Source organism: Miniopterus schreibersii (assembly GCF_964146895.1).
Source record: "Miniopterus schreibersii genome assembly, chromosome: 3".
In the NCBI taxonomy this organism is placed as follows: Eukaryota; Metazoa; Chordata; class Mammalia; order Chiroptera; family Miniopteridae; genus Miniopterus; species Miniopterus schreibersii.
Window position 1 is genome coordinate 75,557,991 of NC_138103.1, and position 19,313 is coordinate 75,577,303.

General features: G+C 41.7%; 1 long non-coding RNA gene across 2 annotated transcripts; it reads right to left on the reverse strand.

Moving 5' to 3' along the window:
* Positions 1–722: 722 nt before the first annotated feature.
* On the reverse strand, positions 723–19,309 carry LOC308554174. Of its 2 annotated transcripts, XR_013998358.1 has the most exons (4): positions 19,003–19,245; positions 6,026–7,432; positions 4,638–4,708; positions 2,428–4,016 (listed from the first exon to the last, which is right to left on the reverse strand). It is a non-coding gene; the product is annotated as an uncharacterized lncRNA (long non-coding RNA). The 2 variants fall into 2 exon arrangements; XR_013998357.1 differs by lacking the exon at positions 4,638–4,708 and having other exon boundaries at positions 723–4,016; positions 19,003–19,309.
* Positions 19,310–19,313: the final 4 nt, after the last annotated feature.

Consider the following 19,313-nt stretch of genomic DNA (forward strand, 5'->3'; position numbering starts at 1 on the left):
AATTTCTACAGTATAGTATTGCCTGCTAAGTTCATGCATAGAAGAATTTATTGTATTGGCAGATGATATCTGGTAGGAGAAAGTTTCCTTATGAAATAAGTAGTTGAAAATAATAGCACTTTATTCTTTGGAGTTTATGAAGATATATATTTGGTGAACATGTGAGCCAATGGCATATAATGAATTCTGAATTCTGTACTCTTATTTTAACAAGTGTGGTGATTAATTTTATGTGTCAGCTTTACTGGATCACAGGGTGTCCAGGTATTTGGCTAAACATTATTTCTGGGTGTGTCTGTGAGGATGTTTCTAGATAAGATTAACATTAGGATTGGTAGACTGAGTAAAGTAGCCCCCCCCCCCCCCCCCCCCCCCCCCCCCCCGTGAGGACTTGAATGGAACAAAAAGCTGGAGGGAGGAAGAATCAACTCTCTTTGCCTGACTGCTGAGCTGAAACATCAGTTTTCTGCCTCCAGTACTCAGAGTTATACTACTGGCTCTCCTGGGTCTCCAGCTGTGTGTGTGTATCTGCAGATATATATTAGATAAATATCTCCTATTGATCCTGTTTCTCTGGAGAATCCTGATTAGTACAATAAGCACTTATTGAGTCTCTTGCAAAGCAGTGTTCTGCCTTCTTGTTTTAGCTCTCATGCTGTAAAAAAGTGTCCTTTTCTTGGTATATTTAGTGCTGTACTTTTTGCATTTCTGTGTTTTTTGATGGTGAGTTTGCTGTGTAAAATCGTTCCCAAGTGTAGTGCTAAAGTGTTGCCTAGTGTTCCTAAGCACAAGAAGGCTGTGATGTGACTTAAGGAGAAAATACATATGCTAGATAAGTTTGGTTCAGGCATGAGTTACAGAGCTGTTGGCCATGAGTTCAATGTTAATGAATCAATAATGTGTATTAAATAAGTTATCTTTAAACAGAAACACATAATACAAAATTATGTATCATTTGGGTGATGAAAATGTTGTGACCAGAGATTTGCAGGAACCTAACCCTATATTTCCCCAGGAACAATAAATTCACGAGTTCATTGTTCTCAGTGACTTAGTAGAACCTAATTACTGTGAATACTAAAAATGAACTGTATAAACATTTTGTTTAAGGTGAAAAGATGGCTAATGACCATGCATATTTAGACATTTTGTAGAATTATAGTCAATCCAAACAAAACAAAACTACTTTTGTTTAATTTTGGAAGATACTCTATTTTTTGTTTAGCTTGGTTTACTTTGGCAGACATTTATTGGTATGTTGAATAATTCAGGCACAGTTGAGTTAGACACCGTTTGTGCCTTGAAGGAGCTCCCAATCTACCATGGAATGCAATGAAATCTGTGCAATCAGCAGCATTGACATTAATTTGTATTCCTGGAACAGATGTCAAACAGAGTTGAGAAAGTCCTGGCTGTTTGTGAATCTGTCAAAGAACCCAGCCTAGGTGCAGAAAATAACCATGGAATGTCCACGGAGCAGTTATCTACCACATGTCACTAAAGGTTGACATTATCTTAGAACCCCAGGGCTTCACAGATGGAAGGGATTCTAGGGGCCAGCATGTGATAAAGACCTAAGTATGTTTAGAGGTAGATCTAGAATCACAAAGTCCCATGACTCAAGTTGAGTCCTATCCCACTAAATCATGTATGCTCTCTGTGCTTAAGCTAGTTATTGGGGTCTCGGCTTCCAAATGAGCTCATGTTCCAGAAATTCCACTTAGGTCTGATGTTTCAAAGTCAGTCTGAGGTTGACTAAGGATGAGCTCCAAGAGGCTCATTGTTTTTATCTGATTCTCAAAGGAGCTCATGATTCTAAAAGTATAAGTATTCTGTGCATCTTCAGAGGTTGACTTGGAAAATAAATAGTAAATAGTAAACTGGATTAGGGTTAATAGTGCCTTTGACATTGTATTTTGCACCTCTATCAATTTAGTAGAGGATTAAAAAAAAACCATTTCTTTATTGATTTCAGAGAGAAGAAGAGATGGAGAGAGAAAGAAAGAAACATCAATGATGAGAGAGTCATTGATGGGCTGCCTCCTGAACGCCCCTTACTAGGGATCAGGGGCATGTGCCCTGACCAGGAATCAAACTGGGATCTCCTGGACCATAGGTCGATGCTCAACCACTAAGCCACACCGGCCAGGCTAGTAGAGGATTTTTTAAAAAAGAAAATGCTCATTATTGGCTAGGGTGTGGTGAAACAAACCTATCTATACTGTCAGTGGCAGTATACATTAGTACAAAATTTCTAAAAATGACATTTGGCAACTTTTGAACCAAGTACCAAATTTGCCCTTCAATAATCTAAGAATTCTAAGGAAGTAATTAGAAACTAGGACAAAAAATTATGTATGATATTTACAGCATTATTGTTCACATTATAAAAACTAAGAATTAAAGTGGCTGTCTACAAGTTGTTTTACAAATGATTTAATTTAATGAAAAACTGTCTATAGTAAGACACCACTGGAAAAAAATCACCACATATATACTTCATCATGAGTTGTACATATGTGACCAGAAGAATATATGTTAACAGAGGTTATCTTTTGGTAATGGGACTATTGGTATTTCTTTTTATTCTTTATTATTTTGGGGGGGTATTTTTCATGTTCTTTAAATGACTATATGTTTTTATAATTAGAAAACAATGTTAAGTAACATTTCGTCCCACTTGAACTATGATTTACTAAAGGGAAGTCCTGTTCTTTTCTCTTAGTTTCTACATTTTAAAATGTCTCATGACTTGTTTTGGCTGAAGGTAAAATACAAACTCAGTTATTTCCCACGTGTTCAGGTACAGGCCTCTTTTCTTCCCACTGTGTTGTTTCAGCTTAAACTTTTGTGCTCAGCCCCCTTTCCAGCTCTGGCCTCTCTCCTCTTCTCCTTTTGTTCTTTCACTGATCTTTTAAAATTAAATTCTGCCTGCTTTACTTTGGCCCCACGGGCCTTTTCCTCCTCTTAGCTGCTGGGGGTGCGATGCCCACTGTTCAGCTTCAGGGGTCCCCCCGTCTCCCCATTTGTCCTTTCTCTACTCTGGTTTTCTGTTTCAGGGGGTAGCAGCAGCACTTATGGAAGAGCTTCTTCCAAACCCCAGAGCCTTGGTGGTGCTTTTGTGTTAATTTCAAAGTTTTTATTCTGGGGGGATTTCACAAGTATTTCTTCACTATATCAGGAGCAGGTATGTACATGTATGTACACAGATGTGCATGAGTGTGTGTGCACGTATGTGTGAGAGTATTGCATGCGTGTGTGAACGCCTGCTCTGTCCTCTCAGGTCAGGAGCAGTGGCATTTCCTGTCCACTCCGCAGAAGCCGGCTCTCGAGTGACACCGACAGCCTGCTGGCTGTCTCCGCTTAGAGACCTTTCGAAGCCTGACGCCTGCGCTCAGGCTGTGTGCAGAGGAGGGGACACTCTCGTCCACTCGGGCACCAGCAGCCTGGTGTCCACGCTTTGAAAGCTTTGAAGAAGATGATGCCAACTCAACTGACTGTGTGGGCTCTCCAGCTGCTGCCAGGCTGTTTCAGAGCCAGGCCCGGCGACTTCCAGTCTCTCCCAAAGCCTGACAACTAGCAGAGATACACATATTACACAGGATGGTGGAGCTCGATTTATATATATATGTGTGAGTGCAGGACTGAGTTAAACAGACACCTCGAGGAAAGGGCTAAGGCCCAAACCAGAAGACTTCCTAACCAAGTCAGAAACCGAGGCGAGGATTTATAGGATGAACATTTCTACTAAATTGGAATTCAAAGTAGATATTTGTCACTGAAGTGCGATGCTTATTTTATTTCTGTAAATCTAAGGCCTAACTCTGAAGTTGGCTCCAGGGTAGATCCATCAGCTTTGAGCCTTGAATATTTGCCTGGTAAATCAAGCCCTTGATGAAAGGAAACAGGAAAATTCGCCGCCGTGCAGTGTGCAAACGCCGTGGCTCCAGCAGAGGAACATGGGCTTCAATATGCTTCCTGGGACTGAGAGCTCTTCATTCTCCATTCAGACAGAGCTGGGTGGAGAAGGGATAGCCAGTGAGATGAGTGATGTGCCCCAATGTTATTTTTTTAAAAATCCAGTCACATGGATGAACATTGGATTTTATTAAATTACTTGATTGAAAACGAGCATGCAAATTGTGCAAGATTCCTGTAGTGAGTGGAGGGTGGTGAACAATGCTGATGCCCTAAGTGACCCTTGCTATGATTAGCCTTTAAAAATAATGTGAAAAACTTGATTTTTTCCCCTGCTGTCTCAGTCTCCCATCTTATGGCCCTTTCTTCCACTTTTCTCCCCCCAGTTATCAAATGCCTGCTTTGTGAGAAATGCTAGCTTTCAGGGATCATCCTTCAAGCTCACCTTTGGGCAGATTAAGATTTACATTAATTCCATTCAGACATTTGAATCTGACATTGTGTCCTTTATTTTGGAATAAAAGATATGTTTTCTACAAGCAGACCGGTGATGCATTTCATGGTTTTGTGTAGGGACAGCCAGTTTAGGAGAGCTCTCCTCTTTGAAGCCCATGTTTCAGACCCTGTCTGGTATCAAGCACACAGTTAGGCAGAAACTCTTGTGGTGTTGGAAGTCTGCCTTCTCATTTAAAAGCATCTCCCCTCCCTTTTTTTCTTACCAGGATGAATTTTAATTTCAAGTAAAAGTCGCTGCGTCAACTTTAATGTCCAATAAATTAGAAGGTGCAGCCTGTTGGAAAAGATGGTGGAAAGAGTTTCATTCCAGGCTTGGAGCTTATTGACGGTGATCAGCTGTCTAACAGATTCAGACTGAATTGAGATCCTTCAGTTTGGCGTCCCCATTTCGGTGTGGAGGAGCCTGTTTTGTAACTTGATCTTTTTCACAGAGATAATTAAACGGAGGGACAACCTAGAGCATTGGCGAGGGCTGGAATAAAGTCTCCAGGCTGCCGTGCTACACGTCATACCTCAAACAGCAGATGCCACAGGACTGCTTTTAAAAAATGGTTGGCTCTTACATGTTATGCTAAAAATAAATGCCAAAAAATACCTGAAAAACTTGAAAGAACTAGAGAAGCAGGCTGTGGTTATACAAAAGCAGTATGCAAGATCATGGAAGTAAACACACACACACACAACAAGAAACTGTATAAAGTAAGACATATTAGAGCTTTCTTAAGTTCCAAAGCAGCTTTTGATAATATATTAAGAACAGAAACAGGAAAGGCATCAGAATACTGGAGAGTCCCTAGGAGACTGCAAAAGGCTATAGGAAAGGACTTAACACCATTGGTGGGTCAGGTAGAATATCCCTCTTGCCCTAGATTTCTCATCTCTTTTCCTTTTGAAATTCACCTTCAAAAAACCTTACAAGGTCACCTCTACCTGGCTAACTCAAAGTTGCTGCCCCATTGAACTCAGGTTTTCTGCACATTTGAGCTACTCATTGTGTGGCTTGTCACTCTGACTAGGCTCTAAGCTTTCTAAGGCCAAGTAACATGTCTTTCTTATCTTTGGAATTTCCTCTGAAGTTATGGTATAATGATTACTTCTGCAGATGGTGTGTAACGAATGTTACCTAACTCACTGGATACTTCCAGAGTAAGGAAAAAATAGTTAATAGAAAGATATTCACCTTTGCTCCTATTATTAATATTTATGTGCCGTATTTTGAAAAATCTGTCAAGACCAGATAAGACAAAAGCTGGAGGAACAAGCTATAGATACAATAGTGAGAATGCAAATGACATTTAGTAACGCGTTGGCATAAATAATGACTACACTAAGAGTAATTATGATAAAACAACTTTACATTTCTTTAGCATTCTTTTGAAAGCACTTGCATATAATAACAGAGGGATAACGGAAGGAATAGAAATAAATGCAAGAAATACTAAAGCAATGCAGAGGGGGGAAGAAAAGCAAAGGACAGAAGAAAGGCAATGAAAGTAAAGCCAAGAATAAAGAAAGAGAAGGGAAATTTACTAACAGCTTGGAACAGCTGTTGGCTGAATTGCACACCGGGCAGTGTTGAGTGTATATTTACCGCGCTGGTGCTCTTGTAGCAGGTGGAAGATGCTGTCCGCAGAGCACAGCTGCTTGCTTTCGCTTGTTTCCCTCTGGGTGGTGGGGGGGCGTCCCGGGCTCGCTCACTCTCTCTTTCCCCCGTTCCCGTGCACTAGGGCTTGCACTGTCTGCTCCAGGCCATCTCGCTACATGTCAGCACCATACGGGGCTGCGAGAGACACTGACCGTTGTGAGCTTATCGCAGGGAGTTGACAAAAGCTCCCTTAGGCTTGCTGCAGAAACGCCAGTGATTTTTGTTCTTACTGTAAGGTTCTGAAGATGTCTAACCTTAGGCGGCAGGTCGCAGATTATCGTCAATAATGCCGAATGTAGTCACTTATTATAATGAGGTTCCAAGAAGAAGGCATCCCAACTATGTTCCAGAACTGAAAAAGTGCAGGCAGAAAAGTTCTGCCTGTCACGTGTCAGATGCCGCGCCAGGTCCTAGGGTGACCTTTATTCCTGCTTGGGAAGGATGAGCTGGGTATTTTAAATGACATTTTAAATGACAATGATGACCTCCAGCAGCATTCCTGAGATGGCAAACTTCTTTTACTTTGGGGTCTGTTTTGTTCAGAAATTACATTCGTTAGCTGAAGGGCAGGTGACCCATATTGAAATGTCAGGATTAGTGAATTTTATTTTGAGTGAGCAATCAAAATAGTCCTGTTTATTCAGGTTTAAAACTAAATTGCTCCTCTCTGAATGTGGAGGCCTGGGTGGAGTAGAAAAGGTCGTTTTGCCTGACATCCTGAGCCTACAGATGTGGGAACCATCTACAGCATGATCTCATGTCATCATAGACCCACCTTTGTCACCAGTTGCGTCTTGAGAAATGTGAAGGTCAAGCATCTCAGCCAGACTAATTCGAGGTGCTCCTTCATCACCTGGTCACCTTCCACAGGAATGGTTGAATCTCTGTAAATACTTACATTTTTTCTAATTGCCTCATCATATTCTAGATCTTCACGGGAATCTTGCTATTGCCCTTCATCATCGGTACCCATGTTTTCTCTATCTCTTGCGAGCTCCTTCAGTTTTCGGTTTCTGTGATGCTAACGTTTGGTAAAGTCATAGCTCTTCTTGATTAATACCGCATCTGGGACTCTACTGAAGGTCATTTTGTTGACATGCTCATCATCTCAGTTACAGTTTTTCAAATCAAATCGCAACACCAGGACTCCAGGATTCAGAAGATGTCCCCAATGAGTATGACAAAAATACTGTTTATCTATGTCCATTTCAAATGTTTTCTGTAACCAGACTTTCCCAAGGGTATGCTTTTTTGATATCATTCCAGCACCTGCTTTGCATTTTCGATCTCAGACTATGCTGCATTCCATCACAATATACTCCTCTAGCTGCTCCGGATGGGATTAGTGAATTTCTGAAAGCAGGATGGAAGAAAAATACAAGTGATGGTTAAGTTGAAACTTGTCAGGTCCTTAGAAAATTTTGCCTGTATCAAAATGAGAAGTGAGATTCTCCTGAATTAAATCTGCTTCCCATCGACAACATTAGGGCAGGGACAGGTTTATTTTAATTGCCTTATTTGCTGAGGAAAGCATGGATCAACTGTTTTCAAGATTCAGAGATCAACATGCCTGTTTTGGAAATAATTCTATTTTTCACCCTTCCGGTTTTGAAACAGAGCAGAGAACTCTTTCCTTTGGTGGACTGAATACTTGTGCTTTGCTCCTAGCCCTGGCCCTTAGCAGCTGTAGTAATGGGTCAGCTCATTTACTCTTTCGCCTTAGTTGTCTCAGCTGTAAGAGGGGATAATTCAATCAGTCTTGCTTTATAATAAAAATGATTTGCATTTCTAAGTGCCTGCCATGTGTCAGATACTCTGCTGTCCCTTTGACATATGTTATCTTTAAATCTCTCATCAACTCAAAGAAGAAGAGTTATCATTCAGGTTTTACATTTGAAAAGATAAGGCTCAGATCCCTAAAGTAACCTGCCCAAGGTCACACAGTTAACTAGTGGCAAAGCCAGGATATAAGCCTTCATATGTACGTTCACAAAGCCCTTCTGAGTGCTCCATGAGATTTTGAGGCTCATTTAAAATGACATTTTGTGAAAGTGTTTCAGGAGTAACAAAGTTCCTTATGAATGCACATCATTATGACCACTCCTATCCTGGTGAATATAAATTAGTTAACATGCATTTATTGAGTTCCTTGTAGGTGCTTAGTACCAACTGAGATATCATTTTGGGTAATCTATGGAAGTAGGTATTTTTATGAATGTTGTATTGTGTAAAATATTATAAATAAATCTTAAGTATTTCTAAATGGTGCCACTCCCATCCTTGGTATCATGTATTAGTTTCTTTTGGATCCTTTTTGGAGAAAAAAAGAGTAGAAACAAATCTGTTAATCTAAATTGAATGAGTGTTTCAAGAAACAAAATCCAATAGCATGTAGCCCAACCTTCAGAGCCAGCAAATAATGACCCCAGGAACCATGCGACTTGATAGGACACTTGAAAGGAGATGAGAGAAATATGCTACAGGGATCAGCAAATCTCTGCTGAAGATTTGTGTGTTCACAAATGTTCTGGACCAACATAACTTCTCCCATCTTGTTCTTTGTTTACTGTTTGATTCATTAATGACTTAAAGGTTCCCCAAATTTACTTACTTGAGTCTATACATGAATCAAGAGTATCAGACTTCCTGTGTGAAAATGACTGGGAATGCACACAATTCTAAAGTAAGCACTAAGGCCCTGGCCAATGTGGCTCAGTTGGTTGAGCACTGTCCCATGCACCAAAAATTTGTGGTTGCTGGCTTGACCCCCAGTAGGGGGTGTGCAGGAGGCAGCCCATTGATGTTTCTCTCTCACATCAATGTTTCTCTCTCTCCCTCTCCATTCCTCTCTCTGAAATTAATAAACACACACACACACACACACACACACATATATTAAAAAGCACTAAGTTTTGGAAGTAATTTTGTGTAGGTGTATGTGTGTGTATGTGGGAAACACCCTATTGCCACCAGCATTAGATCACTATAGTTTTCAGCCCCCTGGCAGGAATCAGGGGAGCCATTTGGTTCAGCAGCCAGGAATGATCCCTCAAGACAGGTTAATATTCCAGATACTCTCCTCCATTCTTGTCCCTCTGTCTTTTGAAAGAACTGCTCAAAGTCACAGTGAAAGTTCATGAAACTCTGTGGAAATATCAGCTGAGTCCAGAAATGAGCTGTTCCTTACTGTTTCCTCTGTTTTCTTATGTATCAGATGCAGATTAAAAACCCCCACCTTGGAACATTGTTGTGAGGATTAAATAGTATAATGCATGTGCATCTCCTGGCACAAAACAGTCATCACTATTGAATCCTGGGCCATTTTCCCAAGTTTGCTTGTCCATTTGTTCTTTAAATCTCATGTGAACTATTTATTTTGTTAGACCACATGATGTCTAAAGAGTTAAAAAATGCTTTGGAACTGAGAAAAGTTGGAGGAGGCTGCCTTTCTGGGGCCTACCAAAGATCTATGTTGGGTGGAATACTATAGCCTTTATTTAGGTTTGGTAAGAGCTTCATGATGGGGCCACATGAGTATGATAGAGAAGATGCCAATGCCACTGGGTAGCCGCTGGCTGCTTGCCTTTGGTCACCTCCATGGAATGGATGTGGGGCCACTGAACCATGCATTTTTCCAGTTTACCTATCAGACATTTTGCTCACCTTTAGGTCCCTGTTGGGACAATGCAGAAGCCCATCTGGGAGAACAGGACCACTACATGGCCAGGCGTGGTTTACTTTGGCTCAGAGACTGCATTTGGCTGAGTCTGAGCAGATAAGAATGAACCAACTAAGCTAAGATGATTTTTATACAAAAAAAGCTGGCTACCACAAAAACTGGACAGCAGCCCTGTTTTGCTGTTTGGATTTGTCATATTTTTTCTTGAGTACAGAAACAAGAGGGCAGCTTCACATTGTCCCTGTAGCCAGCCCTCTGGCCACAGCCATTCAGAATGCTGCCCAACCCTAGCAGCCAAGCTGGCCAAGTATGTGGTCCAGGCTCCCTCTGCACATGTTCCTGGGCCCGGCATGAGGGCACTCTTGTCGTAATACCTTTCAACACAATCTGGGAACTGTGGGAGGCAGAATTAGTGTTTCAAGCTCTGGGGACTCAATTTGGGCTGTGTTTTACTTCTGGTTAGTGTCCTCCAGTGGAATGAGCTCTGCTTGGAGAGTCAAGGGACTGCCATTTGCCAGTTGATTTCAGCCAAGTCACTTTATGTCTATGGGCCTCAGTTTCCTTGGAGTGAGGGCATCTCTAACCTGGGCTCAGCACAAACAATCTATGAGTCTGTGGTCTGCCACTGCCGGGGGCATGGAAATGTGTGTACGTGGGAGGCCCCTCCCTCCATTCCAGCCCCTGGTGCTGAGGATGTTCCTCCAAACTGTTCTTAGCCCCTCTTCCACTATCCAAATTTCTCTGCAAAGGAACGAGATTAAGTTTGAATGGGTCATTGTTTCTTATAAGATAAACAAGTGCTGATAAAGTCAGGGGATGACCTATTTCTGAAGCAGACAACCGAGGAGAAGTTTATGGCTTTCTATTCTTCAGACTTAGCTAGTTTTTCTTCTTGGAACATGTTTTATGGGACTTGAGTAATCACCCTGGCAATATGTTGCCAAACTTTTCTTGGCTAGAGATCAAAGTCTCCAATATATCAGTACAGACAATGAGAAAACAGCGAGAGGCAGGAGAAAGCATTTGCAATGGATTTTGGCGTCAGACTCTAATAGAAAAGTAGAAAAGGAATAGAGATCATTAATTTCTGGAAGTATTGCCAATGGCCAACACGTAGGAAAAGATGTCTAACTTCCCTAATGATGAAATAAATGGAGATAAAAACAATAATGCTATCATTTCCCCCTATCATTTTGGCAGAAATGTAAATGGTTGCTTAAACCTGGTGTGCCTGTGAGTGAGAAGAAATAAGCACATCCTGTATCTTACCTGACCTAACCTTTCGGAAGGCAGGTGGGTGATATGGACTGAAATGTAAAATGCATAGTCTCTTTGCAATTTTCAGCCTAGGACTTACTTTAAGGAGATAACTACATGCAGGTAAAAACATGTTTGTGAAAGGATATTCATAGGAAAGCCAGGAACAACTTCTGTGGTCATCAGTAGGGGACTGGTATGGTCAATTATGATAAGTACCTTGTAAGAAATCCTGTGTAGTCAATAAAAATGATGGTACAGAGCTTTACATATATATGATGGGGAGAAATATTTAGTGATACAAAGCAGATCATGAAACAAAATGATCACATTTATATAAAATTATGTTAATAGAAATATGAGAGGTTTTTCATTTAAATCTTAACATGAGGATTTGAGGCTGCTTTTACTTTCTTATTTAACTTGCAGCTCTGCCACTTATCGACTCTGTGTCCTTAGGGAAACTTACTTAACCTCTCTTATTTTTGGTAAAAATGGGGCTAATACAATCAGCCTTTTAGAGTTCATGGAGGAAATCGAGCAATAAAACACATGTCGAGCACCTGGGATGGAGTAAGAAAATACTTTGACTTTTTTTTTTTTTTTTTTTTTTATCATTCACAGTTTCTATTTTCCTTTCATTATATGAATACAAACAGCTGTGTTCCTATGCCTGAGCTTCAAAGAGAGAAGGCTAAGCAGACTTTGAATAGCTTCCATTGATTTAAATGCAGGAAAGTATTTTCCGAAGGCTGCAGTCTGTCAGAAAAAGGCCATACTGAGTCATTGTTTTCTGAAGCCAGGAGAGGAGACTGAGTGACTGATGCTGTTGGGCAGCCTAAAATAATATTTCGTTCTTGTCATCCTCACACAGTTTAAGACCAAGTGATTTTGGATAGATCTACAGTTTCCCTCTTGGTTTGAAAGAACAAAGCTTTTGTTATTTATGCTCTTAAACAACAGAGCTTTGTCCTATCCTCGGGAGCATGCAAATTAAACAGAAGATTTCCTGGAGGGCCCGTCCCATTTATTGTGAGGAGTGATCCCAAGTCGTAAGTAGACACTGTCAGCTCCAGCCACCTGTGGAGAGCCCGCATCATTAGCAGAGGAAAGGAGCCAAGACTCACAGTAGCACAGCAGCCAATCAGGTTTGGGATTTATTTCTATATTGTGCTAACGTTGGTGGACTCACTTAAGAGACTCCCTTATTATTTTGGGCCTGCTTTGCCCACAAAACAAATAACACAAAACAAATAACCTTGTATTGCTTTTGGTGTCTGCAGCAGAAAAATGAAAATGTTAATACTTTGAGTGTTTTTACTTTGGAAATTTCTGGTCTATATGCAGTAATTTCAAATACTCCTGTGTTATCTTTTCAGAGCAGTTGATAGTGTGGAAAAGTGGTGGTAATTTGGGCTCAAGAGTTTTCATCAAAGGCTCACGGATCATTAGAAAGACATACATTAGGCTGTCTTTGTCCCGTATCCCTCTTCTCATTTCTCTTTCCTTGCACTGAACCAGCTCCTGGCTTCCTACCACACTGCCACACCCATGTGCAATTTGCATTTAGCAAAAGGTCAAGTCTAAGTAGAGTATATGAAGTTGGGGTGGATACTGATTCTTTAATAATTATAGCTGCTAGGTATCAAGCACTTGTAACATGCCAGGCTTTGTGTTAAGTGGTTTGCATGTACTATCTCGATGTTTCTCAAGGAGTAATCCATGCATAACTGGCTTTACAAGCATCAGGAGGTGCCAGTGAAAAATGCAGAGTCCTAGGCTCCATTCTAGACCTCCAGGATCAGCATCCTGTGATAGGGGTCAGGGGCTTGGCATTGTCACAAGCACCTTTAGTAATCCTGATGCATGTGAAGTTCAAGAATCACTGCATTATTTTATGTTGCACGTAGGACTCAACTGCAATCTGCTGTCCTTCCACTCCTCTGATTTGTGCTTAAATTCTTATGGCAAAAAAAGGAAAAAAAATCCTGTGGACTGTGAGACATGGATCAGCCTCTGCCTCTTTCGGTTGCTGGTGGTTACAAATGTGTCTCCAAAGTGAAATTGCTTTTGGGGTACCAAGTCTTTACCTCTATGGTAGGAGGGTTAAGTAAGGGAGAAATCTTCCCTGGATTGATGGTGGCTGGGCTCCGGCTGTAGAGAGGGGAGACTCGGGGACCACCGAGGGCACCTGGTATTAGTGGTTGGTGGCACAGGTTGTGCACTGTCCAGCCATAGGTGGTGGCCATGTGGGGGGAGTGGGGACTGGCAGGGAGGGCTGGCCGGCTCCCGAGAGGAGGTGGCTGATGCACTGTGCGGTGCCTTCCTGCCTTCTGCGTGTCTTTGTTGCCGTGTTCCGAGGGACCTAAATGATTCAGTGTGGTTATTTTTTGGTTCGGCTCTATTTTTAGAAAGTCCCTGTTCAAATGAGGTGCCACTTGGAAGATAACAGGAACATCTAATCATATTGGCACAGGTTAGTTTCGCCAGGCTGTTGGAGGTTGGCACACAAAAGGATTCATGTGATGGTGGGGAGGACAAGGGGCCACTTTGGTGGCAGAAGCTGGTAGACGTAGAGTAACTATTTTCCCTGGGGGGGGCGGGGAGGCAGAGAAGTGGGAGAGGAACGGAAGACAAATTGGACCCGTGTCTCAATCTGAAGGTGACCCACCAGCACACCGTTTGCTACATTTCTCTAGCCCATCCCTTCCTCCTCTTTGGTGAATGTCTGGCGCCCAGTGACAGTCCCCTCAGCCACAGGCCTGGACTGCAGTGATGCCACAGGACTTCAGTGGCACAAGTGAACCCTGGAGAGAGACTTCATGTCCTACCCTGTAGCTGAAGCAGCATCCGGAGAAAGGGAAGATAATTAGTTACTCCTGAATCTGAGGCCCCCTTCCTTCCATTCCTCCCCAAGAGACAGGATAATTGGAACAGTGAGACTTAGCTCAGTCAGCTCCCACCGGTCCCCACCTAAAGCTTGCACCTATGTAAGAATTTCTAGCAACCCTGGTGGGCTTCCTTGCATTTTATTTTATTTTTTTAACCCTCACCCGAGGACATGTTTATGGATTTTTATTTTATTTGTTTAAAAATATGTTTTTATTGATCTTAGAGAGAGAGAGAAGGGGGGGAGGGGAACATCAATTGGTTGTCTCTTGTACGCTCTCCAACCGGGGACCAAACCCGCAACCTAGGTATGTGCCCTTAGCAGGAATCAAATCCGCAACATTTTTGGTGTATGGGACCATGCTCCAACCAACTGAGCCACCTGGCCAGGACTTGTTTGCATTTATCAACTTGTTGAGAAAGACCACAGATGATTCTCTAGCTAGCAGAGTGTCTATCAGACTATTAAACCTTAATATTTGATTTCATTTGGCATCTTGCAGAAAGTGCCCCAAATTTCGTTTTTAAAGCATTTTTGCTAAACTGAAAATGTCCCCCAATTTTCCAACTAGTTATTTGTCTTTTAATGCTAATTCACATGGTAAGTGTTCCTAATTCAGCAATTTACCCAACAGGGAACAACTACCTTCCATGGAGAGGTGGTGGATAGGAAGGGGTTCACTGTGAAGGGAAGAATTTTCCTTGGGCTTAATGGTGTGTGCTACAGAAACGTGGCTGTGTGAGAGAGTGTGGGCTCCCTCAGGAGCTCTAAACAGTTAGATGTGCCTGGTGGGAATCTGCGTGGGAGATAAGGGGCACGACCGTTCGTGAGTGAACAAAGGAATGAATGAATGCGTGAACACGCACAGAAGTCCATACTCCTCCCTAGGTGGCTGTTCCCTCCCCAAGCTGACTTTTTCTCTGCACTTCCTCAGTGAGCAGGTCGAAGTCTCAGTTAATATTCTCCTGCTCTGAGAAATCCCCGTCACAGGGAGGAAAGGAGGTAATTAGCTTCAGTAGTCTCTCAGATTTAAGCGGAGAAGTCAGCATGAATTCCAGACATGGTTCACGAATTTGGGTAATGAGCACAGCTGTTTATAATAGGTAACTCTTTTTTTTCTCCTTGAACCTTTTTTGGTTAGGGTACCATGACCGAAGATTAATGGCTTCCATTATTTTTTTGCTTTCATGCAGGAATCTTTAAACTTGCCTGAACTTTGTACCAACTATCACATGAATCATGCCTGCTACAATTAGCCCCTTCTGTGTCGTGTCCCAGGTTAGAGTCCTTGTGTGATACACTAAATGCAGGGCAGAGATGAAAGTGTCAAGTGATAACCAGGCAGAAGACTGACAGTTAACAGTGACTGACACACCTCCTTGAGCTGATGATAGCTCATAGGCCTGAAGACAAATTCTTACTTATAAATATTACCTGATATGAGGTGTGTGATATTAATAGATATATTTCACCGTATCTGTCTATTCAGTAATTCACTTTCATTTTGGATATTGTGTATATTTATTTAAATGAGCTTTAATAATAATAATAATAATAATGACAGTTTTCTCTTAATGAATACTCACCATGTAATAGGCTTAGTTCTAAGCATGCATTGCCCATTTAATCTTTACACCAGCCCCAGGAGGTAGTTACCGTGTGTGGCACTCTTTTACGTATGAGGAAACAGGCATAGAGCTCTTAAGTGACTTGCTCGAAGCCCACAGTTAAGGATCAGAGCTGGGATTCGAACCCAGGCAGTCTGATTTCGAGTTTATGCTCTCAACTCCATGTTATGATGCTTACATGCTGCTTGAAGCAAAGAGGTGATTTCAGCCTCAAATATTATGAATGCACCCCCATCCCCCATTTTTTTTTACTAAATATGTCTAATTGCTAGTTTTGTATATGTTATGTATATGTTGTATGGCTTTTGAGAAACTTTGACAAAGAGTAAGGACATAGAAAAATCGATTCTCTGTTCGGGTTTCATTAACTAGAAGAATTTTGACTGTATATAATGCAAAAGGTTGCTGGTTTATATTAATTTTAAGTATAATATGTTTTAGAATCTTGTCAAATGCATTAATAGTATGTTTTTATAAATTCATGTTCTTAGGAGAGACTGAATTAAAAAACCCACAAAAAAACCCACAACAAAGAACAACAAAAATTCTCCCCCCCACCCCCGTGTGCCGAGAGCGAATCTGAATTTGAGGTCTGGGGGCCCAGATAAAATGTTTTATCTGAACCGAGAACATAAGCTTAATCCCTACAATGACCACAAACTCAGATCTCTAGTACCTATGCCTTTTCATTTAAATGAAAAGAAATATTTTTTGCTGTGTTAAAGTGAGGCAGGCCTTCTTGCTGACGTTTTTCTAAGCAACTATTTCTCTTTCGGTTTAAACCATACAATGCTGGCTCCAAGTGTCAGCATTGGAACTGTCAGCAGTTGCCTACCCGCAAACTGGTCCCGAGGTGCAGGGTTTCTTTTGGCGGAGTCCAGCATCGCGAACATAATGGGGCTATTTATCCAGGTCACCTGGAATAGAGTTAATACCCTAGCAATCTCTGACGCACTAACAAGGTAGGTCTGAACATTTCTTATACTTTTCTCAGGAATGACTCCTTTCGCTACAGAAACTGCAGGACCAGACAGATTAGCTTGAGGCCTGCAAATCATTCTTGGCCCAGGTTTCTAGACACTTTTCAGTCAACCATAGCTGTTCTGATACTTGAGATTTGCTGATAGTTCTTGGTTCGGAAAAGCGTTTGCATTCCTGAGCTACTTTTCTTTTATCGGGATCATCTTAACTCTTGTCTGTGAGGCAAGATCAAGGAAATGAGTAGGAACTGAATTCAGCTGTTTGGGTGCCCCTTGTATACCAAGAGCTTCGTAGACAGTGCCCCATGCCATAACCAACAAATATTAATTGATGCTGATGGCAGGAGGCAGTCTTTCTAGCTGGAATCGGCTAATACAAGTCCTGCTGAATTGGCAACGATGCTGCCTATAAGCAGACTCATATTTGCTCTAACAATTTTAGGCGAAAGATTATAGTATGGTATGTATGTTATTTTTGTTTCCTCCTCTGTTGCAATGTTTTCAATAAGAGATTGAAAACAAATCTAAGCTGCATAATCGACTCAAGATGGATCATACTGAGACATCACTTCCTTGGTTTCAGTGTGAGGTTTTCTCTGCTATGTGACAGCTCCAGGTACGAAAAATCTAAATTTCCCCCAAATTGCCAAGTAGCAGTAACGTGTCTCAGGCCATCACAATCATCATGATTCTAGGAGGGGAAGGCAGTGCTAATCATTTAAAAAGCTTTTATCATAAATGTGTTTTGGGATGAACAGCTTGAAGTTGAGTCCAACAAAACAGTGTTTGTCAGGGTGCAGAGGCCAGAGGTCAGTCTGTAACTTAGCTACATGTCCGCGCAGAGACTGTACAGGGGCCATGAAATCTCTAACTTGAAGACTTGCTGGCTGGCTGCTGGCCATTGTCTGGGGTGGTAAGGTGGTTGCCTTCAGGGTGTTTGGGAAGTGGTCTTCCTATGGGAAATTTCTGGACAGCAATACATGTGAAAGGACTTAAACGCCTTAAAGGATTCTTGACCTTGCCTGCCGACATGACAAATGGAGATTCAAACGTGGGAGTTCAAGGGGATTTTAATGAAGTTTTATTAGGGAATGGGAAATGGGGAGTTTGATGTGTTGAGGATTCAATGACAGTGTTACCTTAAGGGTTTGATTTCCATTTCAGACTAGATAATCCATGTTATCTTTGAGTAAAGGGAACAATAATTTTAACACCCTGGCTTCCTCAGAAGTTTCGGTTCTCACATAGTCACTGTAGGCAACAGCACTGTCAAATAAACAAAGGTTTAATTAAATAAAAAATATTTAAACAGAGCAGAAATATTCTTCCCTGGCTAGTCACAAATTGGACAATTCAAAGAACAAGTCTTGGGGGAATTACTGATGGATTACTTTCTCCGTTCCCTGTGTACGCTATGTTTTTCTTTTCGGTGTCAAATCTCAAGTTGAATTCAGTCAATTATCTACAGCAAACAAAAAGTGTATAAATGTCTCTTCTGTTACTATTGCTTATATTTCATCACTAAACAAAGCAAGTTTCCCTTCCCTGCTTCTTCCTTTGAGAGCACAAAAAACTGACATGATTTGAATATTGTGAAGGTTCTGTTGTCACTTTGAAAGTAAAATGATTGATTTAGTTATTAAAAAGTTTGTTACAAAGATTCTTTTGTTGCTAATGTTACACTTGCTATAAAATTTCTCGAAGAAACACACTATTTGCTGAGGATTTGAAAGGATTTGTTATTGGGCAAAGTGCGTCAAGTATCTAAGGGTGTGGTGCTTGGGGTTACGTGTATGTCAAGTCCATTTTGTTTTTTTTTCTTTTCTATTTTCGTCACCTCTTTTGACTTAAAAATGTTTTCCGTAGGTCCTTTAGTAACTACAAACTTGGAAGTATGGTATAACAGTAGTTGGTTTAAGTAACACTTTAAAATATAATGGGAAATATAAAAAAATATCGCCAAGAAAACGAAACAAAAACCCCCCTGGGTCATGGGGGCTCTGTCAACTCTTGGTCTTTCTCTCCCCTAACAAGCCCATGTGGTACATTTTGGGACATTCTTATGTGGCCTAGGTTCCAAGGGCCGGAGCTGGACAGTGACCACCTTCCCGGTTTACCCCCTGAGCAGAGCTGTTTCCTTTAAGATCTGCAAAGCGCTCGCTTGTTCTCGTGAAGCGCCGCTTCTCTCCTCCGGCTTCAGCCCTTCACTGGTTTCTGCGGGTGGTGAGGAGGGTGCACATCTGAAAAGGCAGCTCTAAAGCTGTTCCGGAAACCGATCCCTTTTCCTCCACGAATGATCATTTTGGTTTCAAGTTCATTTCAGGTACACTAAGCCTCCCTCTCCTCGTGCTTAATAACGAATGATTCTGCAGAAGGTTAGAGTGGAAAGAGATAAAATGAAATGGAAGCTCCCCTAGTTGCCCCGGTGACCTCATGCATATAATTTGAGTCAGCGTTACTCCTACTAAAAATAAAACCATGAAAATTACCTGAGGCTTTTTGCTGCTGTCGTTGCCCTCAGGTTTCCGGGGGCTGCTCTCTCCTTGGATGCCCGCTCGGCTGGGGTTGCTGAGCCAGGAAAGGTCTTGCTCCAGGTGTAGTCGCATTTTCTCAGGTCATCTGTCCTGCCCTCAGACAATGGAGCTGTGATTTTTCTCCGGCCCTTGTGAGGGAAAGTGATTCCAGATAAGCAGATTATTGTGTGAACTATCTCGTCTTTGTGGTTCTAGTGCAGCCCTTTCAGCTTTCCAGAGCCAGTTAGACTTGTTATGAGGAGCTAAATGATTGGCTGGATCCGGGG